Genomic DNA, 8,127 nt, shown 5'->3' with positions numbered 1-8,127 from the left:
GTTCTTTGGACCCCCAGCAAATTCTTGGTTGATTGGAAGTTCTTGTATGTTATACTCCTGTCACCACTATAAGAAAAAGATACTCTTTAGTTTTCATTACAGAGACTACTTCTTGCAAGTGTTTTATGTATGACCAACAATATTTCAGAAGTATTTTATTTCCTTGTATGAATATTTTGCTCTATCACTGTATCAATCTAGTGCATTGTTGCTGCCCCCTCATCTTCCTGGTTTCATGTCTTTACCGTTTTTTCAGTCGTACCTTTCTTGTTTCTCTTTTAAGAGCTTTGGCAAGCTTCACTGAATTCACTTACCTGACACACAAATAATCCTAGCTGAGGAACAAACACTATTTTCATCCAGCCACAAAGAAACCCCTGGAAATAGGGATTGCAGCCTAGAGCGAGTGTGTAAACAGCGTGCAGCTTAGCAACCTTCCACAGGTCATGGCAACAGCTTGCAGCCAAGAGCCAGAAGATGTGTATGACATACTTTGGAGACTAGATCATAGGCAGGGGACTCCGACTACTTAATTTGGTGTGTGTATGTTGCTGTGTTCCATAGTGACCTGTTTCCACTGGAGCTCGAGTTCTCCCACAGAGATGCCTTCCCATTAGCACAGCCCATTCCTCAAGGCAATGCCAATACAGAAGCCACAGCTGGCCCCAAAGTCACCAGCTGACCACTTAGCAGTTCTTTCTTCACCTGTTTTGAAGGAATAACAGAGTTTGGAGATCAGCCTGAAAATAGGTCGGTCATGCTAACAAACAATATTACAATAGCCTTTGAAGCACACTGGTATGCACTGTAGAGTTAGAGCTACACTTATATTACACATGTGTACTGCATTGTCTTGAACAGCTGTGAGCACACTTCCATTTTCAAATTACATTATCTTTCTCAGTACTTTTTGCTCCTTACTGCATGAAAATATAATTATAAAGCTGTCCGAAACTTCTTGTGTTTTCTTCCCCAAAGTGCTTTTAAGTTTACTGAAAGTTAGCACCTAGATCCAGTTGTCCTACTTAGATTCCTTCTTGGTTTACCTGTATACATTAAGTCATCTTCGCACTTACACAGACACAGTATTCTCAAGCTAAGATCATTATGGAAAGCTTAGTGCTATATAGAATGTTGCCAAAAGCCTTTCCTATTCTGAGATAAACCTGAATAGAAAAGTTCATAGATTTGTAGATAAGTAACAGGCACTAATTTGGCCAAAATTTTAATAGTTCTTGAGTATCGCACTAATGACCTCAAATTCCAGGCAAGTGGAATTATTTTCATAAATCACCAGAATTAGTATTTACTTGACAACAAATTCATTGTCTGGGAATCTTGCAGAATAAACCCTGATGTGATCTCTCACTTCTCAGGTTCCTACCCATAAAACAATAAAATTGAGTGTTTAAAAATATGGTTATATATGAATTGTTGGAACTGGTTTGCATGGAACTTGTTCAATGCAAATTTCAAGCCCTCTTTGAGTTCCTGCCAGCCAACCAACCATTCTTTGCAGCGTGTAGCAGTTCTTTAATAAACACATGTAGTAGAATAGCGTGTTCCAAATGCTCAAGAGATTAATCTCTTCTTTACACCACGTACATTTATGAGTATTTTTAATTTATCACTGATTACAGGTATCCCAGTGGTTAAAATATTTTTAAGGAGGAAAAGGGAAAGCTATTAGACTGGTACGATGGCCAGCCTGGATTGACAGGGGTAGCACAGTGAAGCACTTGATGAGCAAGTCTAGACTTCCTTTGTAAGCATCCACATTTCAAATGACAAACTGAAAGCAACAATTAAGCATTTTCAGTTCTACTGTAAGAATGTATATGCAAATAAAGTAACTTTTTTGTTTTTACCTCAGTGATCACTGATACTGTAAATACTCACTACCCTGACTGCATTAAGTGGCACAGAAAATAAACTGTCCTTCAGCATTTCAAAAAGCTGTCGGGGTGATAACTCAATCAACTGCTTCCATAATGGAAGCTTCTGAGAGTATCAGCCCAGACCTAGTGAATACTACTGCACAGTTCCTCCTCACCAGAAACAACAGGGCATTGAGTGAGCTACTGACCGTGCCTTTAAAGTATAACAGACCACTTACTTTACCTTTGTTTTCTGAATTACCTCGTTTTCAGCTATACACCCATTTCTTCCAAGCTACATAAACTCTATCAATATATAATAATAAACAAGCTAAAATAATTTACAGGGTTTTCTTCAACTGTATTTCTAAGTGATTATGCACACAAGAGACACATTCAATATTTGCATGTTGATCTGCATGTTCCCTTAGCAACTACAGATACTTGTTTGTCTGTTCTAGCATTCTACTGTGGGACAGAAGTAAACAGTCTGGCAAAGTTATCAACCTTGATACCTTTAAAAAACCCCAAGCCTGCTGCCACATGTGACCTGTTGATTCATCCATGGTACAGCACACTCAAGCCAAGTGCAGGCGAGATAGCAACTGCAGACCTATCTATGTTCACACACAACCACCATCTGAAGGAGAACAACTTCAGTGTTATTTTATTCCAGAAAGATCATATACCAAACAAGCATGAGATTTACATCTTTTTAGATTTCATACTGCAAAAGCTGCACCCACCATTGTTTGTCTGCCAAAGTAACTGAGCCAAGGTGGCACATTCTGTTGGAACAACTAAATTAAGATTTATCTTCCAATGCTTTTTCTTTAAATAATTTTAAGGAGACAGCACAAATCAGTATGCGCATCATTCTGGTGTCCCTATCTTTCCAGGGAAAGTTAAACCAATCTGTCTTACCAAATGAGGTTCTCTTGACATTTTTAAACTTAGTTTTAAAACTTTACAGTTTTAAAGTTTTAAAAAACTTACAAGTTTTTAAACTTTTAAATTTAAACTAAACCTTAGAAGGTAGGTGTTTCTTTCATCTTTAAAAAGCGTAAAATTGAAACCACTGACTGTCAGTGCCTTCGCTTACCAGTAGGAAGATTCAAAGTGACTCTAGCTGTAGCAAAAGCATTCCAATTTGGAAGCCTAAAGCTAAAACTTAAATTATTCGAGATAACAGATAAGCCAACAGATAAACCCTCTATTGATTTTATCAGCATTAAGTCCCTGTGGAAATATACCTTTCATTTTCTATCCTTTTAAGCCATCTATTTGGGTATTTAACAGCAGCACAAGTTTCAACTTAAGGCTTTATGAAAATAAAACTAATTGCCTTTATAAAGCTATTAAATAATGGTCTTTTACATAGGTAATTTAGGTTAATATAACTGCAAATTAGGACTCTCACTGTGGATAGCCAGTGGGATATTATTTTAGAATGTTGCAAGGAAAAGAATAGAAATTAAGAAAAAAGGAATAGTGCAAAGAAACTGTTCACTGTCCAGACTAGGTAGACTTCAGGAGAGGCTAATCATTCCTTTGCTGCTCTCAGCCATGTGTTTTGCAAAGCTCTAATTAAACTTCAGCTATTGATTTGGACATTATACCTTCTTTTTTTTTTTTTTTTTTTTTTAACATTGCAATTCTTCTCTGCCTTTCAAAAATACTTGCAAATACAACAACTTTTTCTGTAGGGACATGTCATCAACCAGAGAACTATAAAAGGGAAAGCTGCTGAATTGTTACTTGGCAGCTGACTAGAGTGATGGATGAATTGCACATTATCACCTAGAAGGGCTTATTTCACACTTGGAGAACTAGTACTCTGTTCAAGAATTGAGATATATTTTTACGAGACTGAGGCATTTTAAGCAGCAACCAGCATGACCTGGATTAGAACAATCTGAAATTCATATGAAAGTCAACTGAATCTAGTCATTTCCCCTCAAATACCTCGTCTGTGTAAATTTAGTAGTAGTGTTATCACATGCCAGAACATGAGTATGTACAACACTTACTTCCCTATAGCTAACAAACTTCAGACTGTTCTACTGAGACCAAAAATACTCAAAAAATCTGTTAAAAGTTGTATTTACATAACAAATCCAGCTGGCAGTTTTCACTCCAGTGCTCCTTAGTCATATAAACAAGTTGCTGGTAGTCTTTCCTAAGCAAACAAGTTCTGGTAAGGTTTCTGTCCATACCACTAAGGGAATGAGTGGGTTTATATTGCCTTTATTACACTGTATTTATTAATACTTGTTTTGCTGTTGCACACCTTTGTTCAAACACTACTACTTGCATAAATTCAAGGAAGTAGAAAGTGACATATTAGATATATTGATCCAACTATGCAAAGAATGAACTCTACATGAATTACACAGAATTACTGTAGTAAGAGCTTTAGCATCTCACTTCATTTCAGTGTGATTACATCTATATGGTCCATAGAGAGTAATAAAAAGGTGGGTTTTTTCTTCACCCAAGCTGCATTATGGATGAGTCTGTCAGAACATCCACTTGAAGCCTAACAGCAATTTTAAAGGTCTCTAATATTGGTATCAAAATGTTTTTTTTTTTGGGGGGGGGGGGGGGGGAACAACAAACAAACCCACCAACAAACCAACATTAGTTCTATTGTTAATCCCACTTACACTGATGTAAAAAAACCCCAAGACTAGCATTTAATGCTACAGAGGGAAACAGAAGTGGCAGTAAACCTGCTGGGAGAGTGCATTTAGCAACGATGGGATCACTGACTGTACAGACCAGACTGGCTCCTAGCATATCCTGTGGCAATTCCCCAATCAAATTACTTGTTGAGGAGTGTGTCATTAGCTGAGCTGTGGTGAATGATCGGTTAAGTTCTCTCAATCTGCTCCAGCTCCAAAGTATAACCCTAACCTGCTAACACCACCATGGAGTCTCAGCTGATTAATGGGTAACTCATTATAATGCCGTAGCTTGCAATTATAAGCTATGTAGTCAGGTTGTGTCTGGGAGAAGGTAACTCCCTTATGAAGCAGGAGTCCCCAGATAATGATGTGCAGTTGCTGATGTTTTCCCTGTTTTCTTCAGTCTCTCCTCAGGTTAGCTTGAGCACAACTCTAAACTTTCACCTTCATGGATGCAAGCTGTTGCTCTAACTCAATACGCTGCATCAAACTTTGAGGAAAAACATTCTCATATGATCTTCATGCAACCATCAGGTACTTGCTCAAGATCCAAAGTAGCACAGCACACTTCAGTTGACCACTTGTAAACTCTCCCCTGAGCTCTGTCAGGTCACCACAACTGTCAGGGAATATTCAACCACATTGTGTGCTGTTCTCAGGAACTAATTAACACTAAAGTTGTTCATCCAACTTCTGTCTTAGTAAGAGTAGCTCAAAGTTCAAACAGAATGCTCCAAATGCACACTTTGCCCTAACTCTCTAAAGTAGCTCTTCTCAAGCCCACTTTTGCTGAGTGAACCTGTGGTCAGAGCAAAATTAAAGATGACTTAAAATTTATCTTGACTAATCGTCAAAGCATGAATTATTCCATATTCTCTGCCGACTTTGAAGATTTCTTACTGTTATTTCACCTATGGATGTTCTGTCCATCCTTGTTTAACACACCTATATACAAGGTAACTATTTCATACAGGTTTCTCTTTGTTACTCTGAGACTGCAGTGGAATAACTTAACATCATTAATTATATGATGGGAGAAAGGTGAAAGCAAGAGAGGACTCAGCAGCAGCTCTCAGTGATTATGATGCGAGAAACAGCAACTTATTATTGAATGTTCCTTGTCCACATGATTTGGAGACTGGATCTTCTACATATGAAATGCCCTGACCATTCAGCTGTTACTCTGAACATCTGTATCTTGCTTGCTTTCTTAAGCCCTACCAAAATGTCTGTTTCATTCCAAAGCATAAGAAAAATATAGATAAAAACCTACCTTTTTCCCCTGCAAAAGAGAATTCCAGCTTTCCAACTGAATGATGTTGCTCAGTGACATTAAACCACACAACCCACTTTGTCATTAACACTGCAACCCTGATGACAAATCTAATTAAGGCTTCAACACATACTCTGGATCAAAACCGCAAGTCAAAACTGTTCAACCACTTAAGAGGAATCAAGAAATTTGGCTATTAAGAAGCAAAATTTTTTGAGTGGTGCTATTATTGCTAATTCATACTGTGAGTGCATATGCATTCAATAATTTAAAACCAAGTACTTTTTAGTCTGAGTTAGGACCTTCATGATATGGTCAGGCCTTATCCTCTCACATAGCAGGGCTGGTGCCCACCTACCTTGCTGAGTCACAGGACCTCCTCAAGTGTCAAAGATGGTAAGTAAGCCTTATATCTCAGCCTTCCGAGCCCTTCCATGTTCCTTCCAGCTTCCAAGTCCCATTGGAAATGGCATAAACATGCATATGGACAATACATCTCAAGGAGTCTTCCACTCACTACAGTATAGTCCTTTTTCCACACACGTATGATTTTTCCTTTTGAGTGCAGACAACCACACCTGAGGAACAAGTCAGCAAAGTCTTCTCAGGTTGCAGGTGAGTCTCTGCTCCAGTGCCTGGAGTACCTGATCCCCCTATTTTTTCACTGACCTTGGTGTCTGCAGAGCTGTTGCTCTCACATTTTTGTCACTCTTCTCTCACAGCTGCTGCAGTGTTATTTATCCTTCCCTAAACACATTTTCAGAGGCGTTACCAGCTCCATTGATGGGCTCAGCTTTGGCCAGTAGTGGGTCCATTGCAGAGCCATCTAGAACCAACTGTGTTCAGCATGGGGCAGCCCCTAGTTCTCTTCTCACAGAGGTTCCCACTCCTAACCCCCACATCCTTTGGAGAGCTTCCTATTCTCAGACTGCAGTCAAGGATCATAGGGACTATATCATACCTAAGCACTGAAGAGAAACTTTTCAACTTAACCAAACTAAACCAAGCTACTAGTCTCCATTTAATAATTTTGGAGGAGGACAGGCATGCTTAACTCTTTGAACATGAGTTCACCTGCCATGACTTGCTCTCCAGGGGAGCTGAGCTTAAGGAGAAGTACCCACAGAAGAACTCATGGATTAAATTGAGGAGCAGGACCCAAGGAAGTTCTACAACTAAGGCAGGGTTTTGCTGCCCCAGCCAGAATGGGGCTCTGGGGCTCTGCCTCTTCCCCTATCACTTTGAAAAAAAGAGACTTTCTTCAGGTATCCTAATCAGATGATCAGAAACAGATTTAATGATCCAGAGATCTGCCCCACCTTGGATAGAAAAGATAATGATTTTGATACTGGTTAATATTAGCTTGTGATACCCATCTGGCACACATTCTAAATTACTTGAAATGTGAACATGCAAGTATTCTACTTGAGAAGTTAGTGTTATGGCACCCTTAATTCCAGAACATCCTATTCATCTGCATATAAACAAAAAACATGCACAGTAAGATACCACACAAAACTAGTCTTCCTTAGAAGTAAAGCCACCTTGCTTAGGCAACTAGGCATCCACTCATCCCTCACTCTTGAAACATGCAATGATGTGAAACTCCAGACAGCAGATGCTCATGAACAACTGCCACAGTTCGTAACAGTCATATTTTGCCTTAACCAAGGCTCAAAACTCGTTAAACAGCACGTTATTTCCTGTCTGCTGCAAAGGCCTCCGAAATTACATGTGAAATATAACTATATAATTACAATACTAAGGAGTACACAATATTCAGAAGATTACACAACATGTAACAATCAAACGTTACACTTCTGAACAAAGTCCAACACGCATTCCTGCCAGGTCATTGACTGTTCATTTGCTAACCAGTCACATAAGCAGATTAGTTTTGTTCTGCAGCCAACCCCTTTGTTGGGATGTTCACATGAAAACACTAATGCAACCCAACTTTCATCTTGCTAGCAGAATTCTCTCTGTTTAAATTACAGCAAGCTTGAAGATAGCAAGCTTGAAGTTACATGCTTGAAAACATATCTTGGGGGGAAAACAAGTAAGTCTTAGATTGTAAAATATGCTTTTCCTTTATTTATTATGCTCCATTTCTTTATATTGTAAAATTCTCAGTTCGATACTACACTATGACACCATCAAGCAAATAATTTTGTACGGTCATTGCAAGTTCTTGTATTTTTCTGCAGTTCATTCATATTATGATTCTAAATAAATACCAGGACAGTTTAGGATGAAACTAAGCAGCAGAACATTTAAATATTCTCAAGGC

The 8,127-nt window shown here is 38.6% G+C and overlaps 1 long non-coding RNA gene across 1 annotated transcript; it reads right to left on the bottom strand.

Moving 5' to 3' along the window:
• Nucleotides 1-2,522, bottom strand: LOC115613563. Its single transcript, XR_003993441.1, has 2 exons — nucleotides 2,393-2,522; nucleotides 1-740 (listed from the first exon to the last, which is right to left on the bottom strand). It is a non-coding gene; the product is annotated as an uncharacterized LOC115613563 (long non-coding RNA).
• Between the last annotated feature and the right edge of the window lie 5,605 nt (nucleotides 2,523-8,127).

The sequence above is a fragment of the Strigops habroptila genome, chromosome 10 (genome assembly GCF_004027225.2).
Source record: "Strigops habroptila isolate Jane chromosome 10, bStrHab1.2.pri, whole genome shotgun sequence".
Lineage (NCBI taxonomy): Eukaryota > Metazoa > Chordata > Aves > Psittaciformes > Psittacidae > Strigops > Strigops habroptila.
This window is presented reverse-complemented; position numbering and strand designations above follow the sequence as displayed.